Source organism: Eulemur rufifrons, chromosome 15, assembly GCF_041146395.1.
Source record: "Eulemur rufifrons isolate Redbay chromosome 15, OSU_ERuf_1, whole genome shotgun sequence".
NCBI classification, from domain to species: Eukaryota; Metazoa; Chordata; class Mammalia; order Primates; family Lemuridae; genus Eulemur; species Eulemur rufifrons.
Genome location: NC_090997.1, coordinates 69,676,751 through 69,694,307, shown reverse-complemented (window position 1 = coordinate 69,694,307; position 17,557 = coordinate 69,676,751). Strand labels below are relative to the sequence as shown.

The 17,557-nt window shown below is 39.1% G+C and overlaps 1 protein-coding gene across 1 annotated transcript in view; it reads right to left on the bottom strand.

Moving 5' to 3' along the window:
* The window catches only part of SLC35F1 (solute carrier family 35 member F1), a 385,838-nt gene that overhangs the window by 303,875 nt on the left and 64,406 nt on the right, over positions 1-17,557 (bottom strand). The gene's annotated exons all lie outside the window — the stretch shown is intronic.

Here is a 17,557-nt window from a genome sequence, read left to right as displayed (position 1 = left end):
TCCAAAGCTCATGTTGAAGTTTAATTTCCAATGTGGCAGTTTGAGAGGTGGGGTCTTTAAGAGGTGATTGGGTCACAAGGGCTCTACCCTCATCAATAGGTTAATCCATTCATGGGTCACTGGATTAATGGGTTATCACAGGCATGGGATGGGTGGCTTTATAAGAGGAGAGAGACCCGAGGTAGCACACTCAGCCCCCTCACCATGTGACGCCCTGCACTGCCTCGGGACTCTGCAGAGTCCCTACCAACAAGAAGACCTTCATCAGATGCAGCCTCTCAACTGCTAAGGGTTTCTAAAGCCAAAGTGGTTTAAGTAGGTTTACTTGTCAGGGATAGACAGAACTGTCTGGAGAAGAGGAAAGAGGGACGGAGGGAGGGAGGTGGGGAGGGAGACCATTCAGGGGACCCAGCCATGGTCCCAGCCTGAGGAAGATGAGCCTAAAATTGGGTAAAATAGTAGAACCAGGAAGAATACGGTGAATTAAAAGGATAGTTATTGAACAGTAACATCAGAGAGACAAAAAAAAATAGAGAAGACACTATGTTATTTCAAATCTATGCGACTGGGAGAAAAATGGTTTCATTGACAGAAACAGGGAAGACACTGTTCATTGTCCCCCCCAACACACACACCAAATTCTAGAATAACAGTTAAGCTTCTAAGTAGCACACTGAAGGCTTCCTTGTGACCTGGCCCCTGTTTCTGTTTCTCTCTTCTCCACAACCCGTATGCACATGAGCAGACACACACATCGGGATCATGCTATCAGCAATCAATCCTCTGAACACTTGGACAGTTCCACTCCCCCAAGCCTTTCCTGTTCTTCTCTGTCTTCTAGCTATATGTCAAGTGGTATCTCCATGTCACCTCCTCGGGAGACCCTTCTCGGACCCACCAGTCTGATTGAAATACCTTCTTCTTGTTATATCCTAGCACCTGTGAATAAACACCTGTCACAACATCCATCAGGTTGCTTAATTTTTACGTGCTTGTTTGTTTCTCTATCTGAGACTGTAAACTCCCTTATTTGATCTTGTATGCCCAGCAACTAGAATTTACCCTGGTACATAACAGACACTCAGTAAATATTTGTTGAATGAATTTTGAATTGAGTTTACCTGAATTTTAGGTGATGGTAGGACAGAATCTGGTATGATTAGCACTTTGTTTTCCAAACCAATGGCTAGCATACTGTATGAGGATTTCAGTTTCAGACAATAAACAAAATAGCCACAATTTAACTTAGCACTCTCAAACACTGCTAAAACTCTCTGTGACAAAATAGAAACTCTGGGTGCTAAGTGGCACCCCAAAAGTTTTTGCTGATATTATCTCCACAAGAACGTTTAGGGAGATTACTACATTTCAGGATTTGAAATGAACAAAAATAAAAACTTCAAAATAGCGCCCTCCAGTTACCTAAATTATTCTAAATCATCAACTTTCAAAAAGAAAGAAATGCTTAGTGAAAACATAACAAACTGAAGGTGACCTAGTGCACATTTATTCAGATTGCTTGCTATATTTGCAAAATCCAGGACCTGCAAAGACTGCTAATAATAACAATATACCTCCTTGGATGTAATTTAAGACAGACTCAGTGTCAGTTCACTGGACATTGTCTCTGATAGCAAAAAGTCACCCTAGAAGGGTCTAATATGGCCTTGGAAAACCATTATTTAACCTAGAAAGAAATGCTTCCTATTTAGTGCAATTGTACGATTTTTTGCTTTTGCACTAATCTAGTACCCTTGAATTTCAAAAGATTGTGTTAAAATCATTGCGGAATTCTTAACACTAAAATTTTTTGAGATTTTTATATTAAAAACTATAAATGTGGAGTTTTTATGTTCTGTTAAATGTGGGTACTTCAGGACAAAATAGTCATATTGAAGAGACAATTATTTATATGCTGAAAATATGAAGAAATTAAATGCACACGATAGTCTTTGTAATGTTCCCTCATCTAAGGAGAGCACTTGTTTCTGTTAATACAAAGATAGGAAATGGCATGAATGAATCCTCCCATCCCTTGATACTTTATTTCACTGAGACTTATTCAAAAGTAATTTGCTTTTGTGAAAAGCAGAAATATGTACTTGCTTTTCTAACATTCACATTTTCAGATAAAGAATGCTCTGATGATTTATGATACAATGCAATCCATCCAATCTATCAAAATGTCCAAATAAAATGTATTTAGCCATTTCTTAAGCAGAACTTTGAATTATGTTTTCCCCTTTGTGTATATGGAAAATGGAAATTCATTCGTTGCTTCATTCACTCAATAAACATTTATTTAGCACTTGCCATGTGTTAGGTCCTAGGCACTGGGTGTACAAGACGACATCCCTACCTTCATTAAACTTAACTGTGTTGAAGTGGAATTCTTAAAAGCTCTCACTGGTATTTAGCAAAACATTTGGATATATTTGTCCAATTCACCTTTCTAATAGGAAAATACATTTTGAATTTTTCCTCAGATTTATAATAAATATCAGTGGTGGAAAATGGCAGAAGTAAAATTTTTATTTAACAAAAGAAGACATGAGTATTAAAGCTATTTGCTGGTTAAAAATAGCTACCTTGAAAAAGAGTACAAACTCTGTGACTCTGTTAGTGTTCTAGTAGTGAGAGAAAACTCAAGCTGAATAATATTGGAAAGTCAGAAATATTACATAGGAGATTCCTGCATCAAAAAGTCAGGAGAGTTGGTCCCTCAGAGGTATTCTACTTCAAGAAATGCTATGGTTATAAAATTTTACTTACAGACTAGAATATTTATTCAGATGCCAAATATACAAATGCTAAGGCATTGGCATTTATTTCATAATAACATTTGAAGTTCTATTAATTGGCTCACCTGAATATTGAAAGAAAGTGAGGAATGTAAATTTCGGATGCAGAAATTATTCAAGAAGGTGCCTATGTGTTCTCATCTTTCTTAGCTTTTAGGGGATCCCAAAGCATTCTGATAAAATTTAACTTTACCAAATTATTTAATTATCTCAACAGACAGGTATTCCATCAGTCAACAACATTTCATACTTTTTTTTTTTTTTTTTGCAGATGACACAGTAGCTTTTGAGACAGATTAAGTTCAAATTTCAATGTCGACCTTATCAGCTGCAAAGCTCTGAGCATGTACCTTGCTCTCTCTGAGCTTCAATTTCTCCACCTGCAAAATTGGGCTACTGATAGTACCCATCTCATGTAGTAAGAATTTAGTCAGAAAGAGCTCTTGTGAGGTCCTTGAAAAAGGCAAAATGGCTCCTCAAATAGGTCCATATCCTAATCCCTGGAACCTGCAGGTATGTTACATTACATGGCAAAAGGGACTTTGCAGATGGAATGAAGGTTATGGATCTTAAAACTGAGAGTTTATCCTGGATTATCCGGGTGGACCAGTCTAATCACATGGGCTCTTAAGAGAACTTTCTCTGGCTGGAGTCAGAGAGAGATGCAGCAGAAGAGAAAGTCAGGGAGATTCAAAGCATTGGGTTCCCAGCAGTGTGGTATTGCTGGTTTAAAGATACAGGAAGGCAAGTGAACTTAGGGAGCTGAAAGAGGTTCCCAACAGGCAGCAAGGAAATAGGGACCTGAGTTTTACAACCACAAGGAATGGAATCCTGCCAAAAACCTAAATAGGTTTAGAAGTGGATTTTCCCCCAGAGCCTGCAGGTAAGAGCTCAGGCCAGCTGACATGTTGAGTTTTGCCTCATGAGACCCAGTGCAGAAAGACCATGCAGGTCGACTCAGGCTTTGAACTACACAACTGTGGGATAACAAATTTGTGTTGTTTTAAGCCACTAAGTGTGTGACAATTTGGTATGGCATCAACATAAAAAACTAATATCCTTGCATTTAGACTGGAACTAGCTACCCTTTGCACCACTATTATTCACAGCAAACATGGATTGAGGCGTGTGTGATGGATAAGTGCAAAACACATTTCTGTTAAGGAAACAAGAAAGCAATTAAAGGTGAAGAAGGTGTGCACAACTATCAAGAGTGAGACTGCTCAGATTCCTAGACTTTTCTTTAGGCTAGGACCTAAATTATGCCATAATTATGAAGAAGTGAAAGCTGAGGTGCTTTTTGGGAAAACAATAAAGTTCTCAAAGGATTAGTCCAAATTCATTTGTCATACTTGAATTAAGCTGGAGGATATAGAACAACTTCGTCCTTGCTCAGTGCTATATCCATAGTACCTGGCACACAGTAGCTGCTCAATAAACACCTATGAACTGGCAAAATGAAAGAATATTTACAATGACTGGAAATAGGGAACTATTACTACGCTTTTCATTGAACTGGTACTTCTGTAAAAACATCTGTTTAAGGAATCACTAGAATTTCAAAAAATTCAAATATGCTCTGCCTAAAGATGATGAAGACCATGAAGTTAAGGGTAAACATTACTGTAGGAGGCCATATGTCCAAGCAGTGGTTTGGGAGTGTGGAGCTACAGAAAGATGCTTCTTTTCAGCCTCCAGAAGAACTAAATGCATGTTGGCTCTGCCCCAGCTCTGGCCACCCATCCACGAGGGCAGAGAGAGCATGTTTCTGTGGACTGGCTCATCAGGCTGGCTGTTGGCACTTCTCTCCCAGGGCAGTTGAAACTTCTGAGGCCAACTGAGCGGGAAGAGAGAGCTCGCAGATCCCTTGTGATAAACAGGGTCCTCGGCTTTCTTTGCATGAATGGCTGCTTTATGTGCAGATGTTCCATGCACTTCCATAAGCTTTTATGGATGAATAAGTGGCATCATTATGGTGTGATTTGACCAGAAATGAAGCATGGCCCAATGCCATCTGCAAAATTCCTATCTTTCAGATACAGATTGTAGAGGGGTGAAGCTAATGAAACTAAAATACTCTTCAGAGATACTGATGACTCCTGGAAAGACTAGCAATTATTTCAAAATAAGAAATTGAATTTCTCTCTGTACCATGCTAGCTTTAAAAATCTCTTACTTTGTATGCCTCTTCATGGCATTTAAAAAACAACCATTAGCTATTCCATTAAAAACCTCTCTCATGGAAAAATATATGAAGCTAACTAGAAAGTATTTCTAATGTCTACAAAAGTCAGTAATTTCTCTCAGCCAGAAAGGCATATCATGTACAGGGTAATCAAATTTCCTAATTTAATTTCCTTGTGACCAAGATCTTCAAACCTGCCTAAGCTGGAGAGGCAAAGGATACGTTTCAGATTTGTCAAATGATAATTTGGGGAAGATGACAGGTGAAGACAGACATGGAAGCAAAGGAAAGAATTAGGAAGAGGAAGTATTAAAAGAGTGGTTGGAAAGTTCACACCTGCTCCAATGTATAGGAGAAGATTTCAGAATATTAAGTCATAGTATGATGCTCCTTTTGGTAGGCTCCTTAGACCATCCTTTCTTATCTGTCAAACTCAAGAACTGAACAAATACAATGATGCCAAGTATTCACAAATGAAAATAAACAATACCTTGTGTAAAACAAAACATTAGTCACAGGGTATACGAGAAGTTAAAAAAAAAAAAAAGAAAAGAAAAAATTGTTTTAAAAAAAACCTAGAAGAAAACTTACTTGAATATCAGATCTCAGGATCACAAAAAGCTTTTTAAGTAATGAACAAATTCAAAAGAATATGTTGATAAGTTTGGCAATATTAACTTAAATCTTTCTTTATCAAATATGTCAAAAAATTAAAAAGAAAAGAAAAATGGAGAGGAAATATTTCAAATAATGTAAAAGAAATTATTTGATATCGTTAATATAGATTAAGGATTTAGAGCTCGCAAAAATTCTGATATCATGAGAGAAAAAGGTTCAGTGGACATAAACAGAGAAATTTTAAAATGATTAATGAATATATAAAAAAAACTTATCCTACTACTAAACAAGTATAAAATAAACCAAGATACTATTTTTCTAGCAAATGAGAAAAGTTGTTTTTTATTCCTTTTTAAAATAACACCACTGTGGATTGTCAAAGGCACCACGAGACAGAGTTGCTGGCAGGCATGCAAACCAGATCCAAGTAATGAACACAAATAAAAATCAAAAATGGATTAAAAGACGTATGCAGCAGGCTGTTCACAGAACTTTATTTAAGCATACGAAACTAGAAACACTCAGAGACTGGTTAACTATAACCATGGCTGAGCTACTGATAGTGTCTTCAAAGATTTCTTAATGGTAAGAGAATATTTTTATTATATGATAAGTGAAAAATTAAGATGGAAAAAATTTCATGTGTAGTATCCAAATTTGGTTATAAAATTTTATTTTTATCTATATAAGAAAACTCTACAAGCATATACACCAAAATAGGAACGGCAATTGTCTTCGGGTTGTGGGAGGGAAGGTAGTACTAGATTACTCAGCAGGTGGCCAGGGCACCAGCAGAGCAAAACGCAACAGTTTTTTTTTTTCTGAAAGAACTTCATGATTAAAAACACAAAGAGCAGTGAATTACTCACCATGTGCAAAATCCAAATATAGTTGTACTTCTTTACATTTGCTGTACAGCTTAGCGTTGTTTTCATTTTGAAATACAAATGCAGTTTGAGGATGCTATGTTCTATTCATTGCTTAATGCCTTTGAATGTCATGATCTAGTGCTGGTTATAAACAATTCTTAGTTGCTTCTTTATATTTTCCTGCATTTTCAATATTTTCTGCAATCAGAATGTCCACTTAGTTTTCTTATCAGAAAACATTTAAGAACCACCACTTACTTTATAAATTCACACCCATATTTTTGATAGTTGGGGGACAATACCATCATTCCCCACAAGTTGGTCAAATCTCATAAAGTCCTGGCCATTTATGAAGACCGACAGCAAAACCAGAGACAGACTGGTGGATGGGGCTGACATCCAATTGCAGCTAATACAGAGACATCAGCTACCCCAGCTTGGTCTGTGCCTTCTCTCACCTCTCCATACAGCCTCTCATCTATTCATACCCCAGACCTCTAACACTTCATAAAAAGCAAGAACAGTTTTTAAAAAGACAAAGGCCTTCTTTAACTTCTTTTACATGCCCTCTAATACCCAGCACAGGGCTCAGTACACAGTAGGCACTTGCTCGCAGGGTAATTCCAAGAATAAATGAGCTGGTGTACATGCAATCACTGTAAAATGCAAATTGCGATAAAAATGCAAACAAGGAGCAATTGATGAGTTGCCTTGAGCTGCACTATTTTGCACAACAGAATGTCCTATTTCTTTTGTGAATTTTGAAATTATTGAAGTAATATATTTTTTCACTTATCTAGTAACTTCCATGGAAATTTACCACTAGACATTCCACTGGGGAGGGGAAAGGAAGGAGAAACAGATGGTATAAATCCAGCCTAAGTGAGAAATTCTTGTCTAAGACTACTCACATTTCCCAATGGCCTCCAGAGTGAGACAAAAGTTCCTAGTATATAGGTCTAGATATTTCCTAGAGAAAATAATTGTGACTCCAAAGTTCAGGATTCAGAATTCTAGTCCTGCCCTAAAAATATGTAGAAGTACACTGGGATGAAGGATCTTCACCTGATGCCTTTTAAATTATTTTTTAATTATTAAATGACTCAGGTGCTCTTAAAATGGAAACTATCCACTTAACCACTTTTAACCATGGGAAATGAAAACTGTCAGCTGCCATTCTGAGTCAGATATTCAGGCAAAAGGAAAATTCTGAATATAGATGCTTTACTGTCACAATGACATGCTAAGTTGCACTCAGCTCTGCTACCAAAAATATATACAGCATGTGTGTATGTATATGTGTGTGTATACACACACACACACACACACACACACACACAAACAGCTTGCAAAATGGAAAAAACATTGTCATTTGTCAGACCAAAGGAACCTGATATTTCTGTAAGGACTTTGCTAGAAAATCAAGTTAGAGGCTTTGTTCTAGTCTTCATTTTTCCCCTCTTTTCTTAAAGCACACCAAATCTTTATTAGTGTAGTTAACATTTATTGCTTTACTTTATTCTTCCTATAAACTATAACTACAAATTTTTATCCATATTCATTGAAAAAATGAATTAAATCCAACATTAAGTTCAGTAGTTGTTCCCGGTTTTAGGATACTTAACTTTAAACACTGTACTTAGGATTTTAAGAAATTTTTATTAATAAAAAAGCAAATAATTTGTAAGGTCAGAAATTATAATCCAATTTCCATGTTTTTAAATCCCCTCTGTGAACTAAAAAGGCCTCAGAATGTCCCAAAATTAAATGCCTGAGCTAGAACCTCCTCAAAATAAAAACTACATATGAAAATTAGACCAAAAATTATTTTGAGTAGGAGGCCTTTTTCTCCCAGACATGCCACTTTACATGCAAAAGAATCCCAAATTATCTGACAGGCTACAAGTGGGAAGTACTTCCTCCACCTCCGACAGTCTTTCAGAAAGCACAGTGCACGCTTTGACAGCACAGAGACAGTCTCCCATTTGGGGACAGGGAAAGGAATAAAATGTGTTCAGCTAAAAATGGTACAGGGATGCTGTTAGTGTAACAGTTTTGTCTAGAGACAGAGACTCATTATTTACCACAATGTAACGCTCGAGTTGCTGGGATTTAGGGAGTGGGCAGGGAGTAGGGCGTTGTTGAATGCAGTGACCTATACAGAGGTGACCAATGAGAGGTCACTGGCCACAATCATCTGGGATTTGAGTCCCCGTCAGCTTCCTGAGTACTGCCAACTTCCTCTCTACCCATCTTGTGATAGAGATAGTAACAACTGCTTCAACATATGACACCTCCAAAAACTCACAAAATAGAACTTTTTTTATTCTGGTAAATACACATAACACAAAATTTGCCTGTTTTAACCACTTTTATGCATACAATTCAGTGGCATTAAGTACATTTGCATTGTTGTGCAACCATCATCCATCTCTAGAACTTTTTCAAAATCCCAAACTGAAACTCTGTACCCATTAAACAATGACTCCCCATTTGCCTCTCACCCCAGCCACTTTCTCCCACATTAGGAAGCCACGGCATTTATCATTTTCAAGGGAAATCTTTTGTGCTGGTACATTCCTCAGTAGCACAAAAGATATCAGAGTTAATCGTCAGGCTGGTCAATATTAATAAAATAGGCACATTTATCTCTGATACTCAAATACTATCACTGAAACGACTTTCACACCTCAGGCTTCTCTCCGAGGAAGGATCATGTCAGTTGAGGCACTGGGGCTGGGAATTCTGCTCATTGAACTTTGCACAGGTACAAGTAGAGCTGGGAGATTTGAGAGTTTTACTATATTCTAATTAGGTTTCCTTTCGACTTTCCTCTTAAGAGAGGTCTTCTGTGGCTTAGAGAAAGCCTTACATTTTTGACTGGACTACATTAAGCAAGAGAGAATGGATTATGAGGTTGTATTAGCCAAGATAGCCTTGCTGCTCTGGGGCAGAAGAGAAATGACTGCAAGCAGAAAGTCCATCATCTTGCCTCCCACCTCAGGATAAAGTAATGTGGTAGCTCGAAGTGATTCAAACACAAGCTATTCATTGTTTTACACCTACACTTTGTTCATTCACTTAATATTTTTGGGCACCTGCTGTGCCCTGCACTTTGCTAGGGGACTCAGCAGTGATTGAGCCCACACAATCCCTGGCTTCATGGAGCTCTCAAGGAGTGATCTGTGTCCTCCCAGCTGCTCTCAGAAGGATGTAGCATCCACAGAGCGATGGAGGCTTGCAGGGCTCTCCTGTCTGTGGAGCTGGAAATCCTGGTCATTCCCTTCCGAGGTTCCACCACTGGTGGGCTCTGACTCTGCACCCTAGGCTTCAAGCCTCCTGAAAGAAAAGCTATTTTTTCAGCCTTAGAAAGTGCACTGCCTAGACTACAAAGTTTATAATTTTGTATTTGCCAATGAAAATTGTCAGTTATTTAAAAAAATAAAATAATGTGTTTTGGAGAAACTGCCTGGCACAAGATGATTCACAAGCTAAATCTTTATATGTCTGGGAGAGGACAGCACTTTACCGTCCAAGTGGCTTGTATCTGCAGGGCACAATAATTATGGGAGTATCTATTCCCTTGCTCTTCTACCCCACTCCCACTCCATTTGTAAGCAGGTAACCACCAGGCTTTGTGATGCATCACTTAAGGACTGCAAAGTGGAGCAAGCTCAAATTCAAAGGCTCCAGGAAAGCCTTCAATCCATGCAGAGATTTGGCTGAGTGTCCTGGAGGTAGAAGGGAGAGAGATGAAGAGAAGGAGGGAAGAAGAAAGAGGAGAAGAGAAGAAGGAAAAGGACAAGAGGAGGAGAAGGAAGAGGAGGAAGAGAACTGGAAGGCTTACATTACTTGATATCAAACTTGTAATAAAGTTACAATACTTAAGACAGCATGGAATTGACACAAGCATAGACAGATGATTGGATAGGGCCCAAAGCAGATCCGCACATTCATAGTCGCCTGGTTTATGGCAAGGGTGATCCTAGAGGACAGAGGAAACTGAAAGCGAGAAAGCAGTGCAGTGTGAGGCACAGGCTTGCTCCTGTGACATGACTTTTGCAAGAAGCATCCCTTCAGTCCCAGCAGTTTAGCTGAATGCCCTTCCTCTGCACTCTTGGTATCGTGTGCATTTTCTTAAAGACAATTCCTACCTAATTGTAGAAATCAGTTCCTTACCTGTCTGTATCCTCAGCAACCAACATGCTATCTGTCACATAGTAGGTAAGGAACTGAATTGAGCCTAAGAAGCCCAACATGGGCTGCTAGAAATCATCTCTAGTAGTAGGAGCTGCTACTGTTGTCAGGAGCAAAAGCTCTTCAGAGCTGCTGGAGAGAAGTGGCACCTCAGAAATATTTGATGTTTTCCGTCAGATTTAACAAGTGAGGTAAATATAGTGATTCCTCATCTTTCAAAATTCTCCAGTGTGAAGGTCTAGACTAACAACGTCCCACCAGTGAATGTGGAGGATCAAGCGTGCCCTGCAGGCTGGACTCAGCCATACAGCGGCCAACTGCCCTCGGACGCGTAGGGGCAGAGGTGTTTGAATCATGGGACCCAGATCCCAGGCCACCTGATCCAAGATGAGCCAAACAGAGTCTCTCTCCCAGGATTCAGGAACTGGGGCACTGTTTAGTCTCTGGTGAGCTGTGAGAAGGCCATATTCCAATATGTAAATGGAGAAGCAGAAAAGACAAGCCTAAAGCAGACACTACAAAGAATCTGAAACAAGAGACCATCTGGCCTGACAGAGTGAGAAAGAGATGAAAACATAGCTGCCTAGCTTCCAAACATTTCCAGCCCTGCCCAGTCCTTTGTGAAACCCCATCACGTTAATTGCCTTTGGATTCCATGAGCTACCCCTGGATCCCATCTCTGTTTACAAAAGTTCCCCTTTTAATTCACGAGAGCGACATTTTCTATTACCTGAAAGCAAGGGAGGCCTAACTTTAAGACAGATACCTAATTTAAGTGCATGCATATTTACTTTATTTTTCTATAAACTTAAAGAACAATTAAGAAAAAAGAAATTGACCTAATTTTATGAACTGTTTTCTTTCTTCACTAATTGAAAGAATTGCAAATCAAAAAGAAACGAGTTAATGGATAGAGAGAGCTATTCATGGTTTCTTTGAAGCTATTTAGCAACATATGGAGCATATGGCTTAGAAGTATGTATCTATAGATAGTTATACGACTCAACTACAGGTATTCAATGGCCTCGGATGATCCTTTATGCTGTTTAATGAACATCTTGAGATGCTCCAATTAGAAAGGTATAATGTAATGACTTTTTAATTGTTGCCTTTTTCCACATGAAAAACAACTCCGCATACAAGGTGAATTATAAATTCGGATAGTATTTCTCAAGCACTTTCGCCCTCCATGTGCCCGTTACAAGTGAATTGTCTAATGTTTGTTTGTAGCTGAGTATTACCACTAAAAATAGAGAAACTTATACATTCACTGCTCAATTTAAAAAGCTCCAGTTACAGGCACCAAATTCAAGGCCCTAATTTGACTCATGATATCATTCTCCTGTGACTCAACCTCTCTTTCAGTTCCAACCTACACTCATACCAGTTAGTTTGCTCAGCATTTACTATAGGAAGTTCATCATATATGTACTGATGGAACAGGGCAAAAAACACAACCTGTTTTTATTCTCACAGACACGGTACCAAAGGCTCAGTCAACTGCAGAGTTAGATAGATTACTGATTCAATTAAAGAAAAGATTGATCAAACTGTGCAATGGTGTGCATTCACTGACTCTTCGATTTAATGGGCATGGGAGAATTAAGAAGTAGTGCAGAAGACAGCAACACAGTTGCAGAAATGGATTGAGTCGGTAGCCAAAAAGAGAGACAATTCAGTGTAAGACGATGGGGCCAGCACTTCCCCCTCAGACAAACACTGGCTGCTCTCCCAGCTCTGTCATTCTCTAGTTGTTTCACTCTGGTCAATTCACATTCTTTCTAAGCCTCAGTTTACTCATCTGTAGTAAGAACAGTAGATGCAAATACCACATAGAGTTGTTGTGAGGATTAAGCGAGCTAACATCCGTAGAGTGTGTGGTATAGAGGGAGGCTTGGCAAACTTTTCCTGTAAGGGACCAGACGGTAAATCTGTTAGGCTCCGCAGCAACTACTCAACTCTGCTGTTGTAGCAAAAAAGCAACCGCAGACGATACATAAACTAATGGGCATGGGTGTGATCCAGTAATACTTAATTTCTGAACACTAACATTGAAATTTCATATCATTCTATGTGTCATGAAATATTATTCTCTTGATTTTTTCAACCACTTAGCAATATGAAAACAATTCTTAGCTTGCAAGCTGTACAAAAATAGGCAGCGAACCTGCCCCACAGCAAACTGAAAAATGTTACTAGTATTAACAATGATAATTGAAAAAAGAGAAGAGATTGTGTTACTGTCAAATATATAAGAGATTTTTCTAAGTAAAAGTGTTTTTACTTATTTCCTACAGTTGAAACTGCCATCAGAGGGCAGATTATAGCAGGAAATTTTGAATGAATTCCCATGAGATGATAGAATATATCTCTTAAAGGATTCAAGAAGGAGCAGAGAAGCCCAATTATCCCACTGTAGCATCCATCTGCAGCTAGTCCAATCCCATCTGGCAGCCTAGATACATGAATTTAGGTGGACCTACATACCTAACATGCAAAACACCAGACCAGTCACAATGGCAATAAAGGATCAGCATGAATTTTAATTAAACAGAAAGAGAAATGACCCAACCACTTCTGTTTCAATTTCTCATCTACACCACAAATAGGTTTTACTACTTTATCTTTAAAGACCATTTTAGTTCACCAGTCAGGTCAGAATGGTGAAAGTTTTGTGGACCAGAAAAAAGTTTCCTGTCCATCTAAAAAGTATGGTGTGGATTTATAACTGCTTCTTAATTTTCCAAGGCAGATGAACCAAGTGACCAATTGGGACTTAAGGAAATCCACTTTTAAAAGAGCTTTCCCATGGTGGAGGAGCACAATTTATATTTGCAATTAAGAATTTACAATTCTTCATCCATAAAAGACAGTGCACCAGCCACCTGTCCAAAGGCATGTGCCTGGGGTTGGTTTTCTAGGCTTTGGACTCATCTGTCACCACGCTGACTGCCTTTGAGATCAAGGGAATACAATTACAAGTCTACTGACAGACGTGCAGTGAAGGGAAAATTATGTTTTTCTTTTTTCTATACCAAGTGCTCCAGTCCAAGTCTCTTCAATTTAATGAATGGAATCAAGAAAGGTAGGCAGATGAAGAAGTAGATGAAGTTTAAATGTTATCACCTCATTAAGGTGTTACGGGGTAATGCTGGGTAATGAAGGAGATCATATAAGCTGAGAACCTGAAGATGCAGAAAGGTTAATAAATGTATTTGTAGAGAGTCTCCCAGGTAATGACCCCAAATCAGATTGGTTAATTAGCTGATATTTTTAAAGAAGTGATGATGTATAGAAAACTTGGAGAAAAAAAAAACAGTGTGGGTTCTTGTTTCAGTTCCATATTCATTCTCTTTGAGCAGAAGTACCCCAGGTACTAGACACCATGTCTTAATTGTTCTCCCTTCTGAGAAGTCCTCAATGGTAATTTTCATACGATTCTGCCAGTTGGAAGCACCTCCCAAGCAGAGTGGAGTCTATTCTGAAGTCTGAGCTCCACTGAGGAACCATGGATTCTGTTCCAATTAAATGTCAACTCATCATCCCACATTATTCACCATTGCTAATGCTTTCGGTGCTATTGGCAGGAAAAACTGAAACAGTTTCTGCCTTTCTTCTTACTTCCACAAAATTTTGTGTACAGAGAAATATAGAATGAAGGTTAGAGAGAAAGAACCTGTTGTTCTCTGAAACCATAGGAGTTTTTATTTCTTAAAAATAAAGGTTTCAAAGTTAAGCCGAATCCTCATTAAATCCTGACTTCTTGGTCTCCTTTCCTACATTCTGCTTTTCAGTGACTTTCAAAGATACTTCTTGTCATTGCAGAAAGGAAAGCTAACAAGACATATATGTCAGAAATATACCTAGCGAAGTGAGAGTCAAAACAACTTCCTTTTCTAGAACTGATTTTTAAAAGACAGATCACGTCAATTTGAAAAGAAATCAGAAAAGGCTAATTGATTTAGAGAGAAAAACAGAAACCTTAAATAAGTGTATTTTAAATAGAAGTTTGACAGAAACAGATTTGGGGATTGTAATAGATCATAGACTAAAAATGAAGCTGGTATTTTTTATGTCCTTAAAAGCACGAGCATGGAGCTGCAACTCTGGAAGATGCAGATAGCGCTACGCCTCACTCGTCAGACTGGTATCCTCAGCACCCATCAGGCAGCAGAGGTGCCACAGAGCCTGCAGAGAACTTCTGCCTGCCCTAAAATGATCTCTTGGCAAAAAAAGAGAAAAAAAGGCAATTTGCAAGTACAAAACAATGCTGATAAGTACTCTAAAGACTGGGGTTCTAAGAGAATAGTGTAGGCGGTGGTGTAAACATACAAAAATGTATTCGACCACTGTCATATTCTTTAGCAGAGTTTATAAAAGGTAAAGCTCATGTAGACTCTAAAAATAAAACACTAATCATTGACCATAATCCATTTCATGTAACCTACTTTTCTTTCCATCACTGCTAAGTAAAGCTAGTAACCCACATTGTTCAGTCCTCCTATATACACGTAGAAGTCCTCTGGTGATGCTTGGGAATAGAACCAGGTGGAGGTGTCTACACAATTTGATGCCAATGTTCCAGTAAGAGCGGTAAGGCTGATTAGCATCCCTCATGATCCTCCACTGCAGCTGTCTATGCCCAGCCCTCCCTGATGTTACCACCCATGGAAGCCCCTCTGCTCAGCCTACCTCCGGTCTCCTTCTCCTGCTCCTCTTGCTCCCCTCCCCATCTCAAATGTTCAGAGGATTCTGTTCTGGTTTATGCACTGCATTCTCCCGGTGGTCTCCTCCTGGACCACAGCTTCAACCATCACCCATGTTTGGGTAATGACCACATCTATGTCTCCAGCACCATCTCTCTCCTGCCTTCCTGCTCAGGATTTCCAACATCACCAACTGCACATGCCACCTCTAATCCAACATGGCCAAAATAGAAAGAACCTCTTTATGTCCTCAGTTTCCCATCTCATTTAACAGCAACACCAAATTCCCCGGTTACATTGGAACAGGCATCTTCTCTTCCCCCACAACCGAAGCTTTCTCAGAATCCCCTCCTCCTCTCTCCTTTCCTGGCCTCTGCCTCTGCTGCACACTTTCATCACAGACTACCAGCCGGTCTTATTGAATTTGGAGTCTTGTTTCCAAATTCAGAACTGATGATGTCATTCTACTGCTTAAAATCACCGGGTTCCCTGTTGCCACAGATACCTCTAAATATCTTTGCAATGAAAAAAAAAAAAATGTAGCTCACACTGTCCCTGCCACTACCTTGAATGCTCTCTGGGACTACCTGTTGAACTCATCCACTTTTATCAAGTTTTAACTTAGATGTCACCTACTTTGAAAACCTAAATGGTCCCCATGCAATTGATTCCCTTTCACGAACTCTTCAGTACTCACATGACATTTCTAGTCAGTCTTTCCTACAATATATCCTGATTACTTTTTCCATGTGTATCTTCTCTTTAAAATTTGAGCTCCCTAAAGTTAGATACCTTATAAGCCCAACAGCCAACACAGTGCCAGGCACAGCCGGGGGTACTAACAATTGATAAATAAGTGAATGGAAACAGAAACTCTTCTCTGTTCCATTTTTGTTTTTTTCCTGTATCCCATTACATTTCTAGAAATTGTAATGTCCCCCACTGAAATGCATAATTATTGAATTAGCCAGGCACCTCAACACATACAACATGAGAACCAGAACCTAATTCTTGTAATTCTGCAATGTCATCAGGGCTTTGTGAAATGGGAATAATTAGGCTTTCCTCAAGAGGAATCAAGGGTGTCTGTAGCTCCCACCATCCCCATTTCTTTAATGATGTGCATCCTAGAATCCCAGATTTACCGGGGGCCTCGGAGTCATCTAGCCCATCTGACCACCTGGACCTCAGAGGAGAGGTTTAGTTATGTAGGTTTCCAAAGCTTTCCCTCACATGTTGTTTGAAAATCATCAGAGATGTTAAAAATGCATCATAAACAGACCTTGCCTTGCTGCTGTGATGCTCCATGTGAGGCTCTGGACACCCTTGCAGGGCAATGGGCTCCACGGCCACCATGAACGTGAGCAAGCAGAAACCCATCCAGTGAGTACGAAGAATTGGAGGCCCCAGTCCCAGCACAGGGGTAGAAGGAATTTCATAAACTGAACTAACAAAAACTTGTTACCACAATGAAGGGGAAAAAAATTCTTATCAGAAATTTTTGCTGCCAGGGCTAAGAGAAAGATGCATCAAATATTCCTGCCAAGATGTACCAAAAGCTCCATCATCTCATCATGTTGGGAAACAAGAGGCTCCAATATTGCAAACCTCATAAACTGGATCCAATGGATACAAGTTAAAGGACAATGACAGGGATGATCACACAGCACATCCTAGCGGAAACAGAACTGGATTTTCTCTTCTCTCCCACCATGGACCCTCTTACACAGCCTTGGACTAAAAGCCTCAGAAAAGAAAAGGGAGAAATAATAATAGAATTTTAATGCCTCTGTGCTTTAAAAAGAGTGATTTAAGCAAGATTTTCTTTTTTTGATGTAAAAGCAGGACACACCAGGATTGGGAACAAACCAGTATGCTGATTACTAGAGAACAAGCTGTGTTAGTGAAAGAAAAAGAGCTATTAATACTTCCTAGATGCTGGTATGGAGAAATAAATGCATCTGAAATCTACTTCTATTTAAAAAATATTGTGAGGCAAAACCAGTCCTTAAGCTGTATCTGCTGCTATTTGCTTGACACACACAGTAAAATCTTAATAGTTTTCAAGGGACCGAGAACTAGCACTTGACTCCTAAGAAAATCTTCTAATGGGGTAATAGAGGCTTGTGACTTTTATGGGCTGTCAACGAAAGTCTCACCAATCTGAATCATGGCTTCACC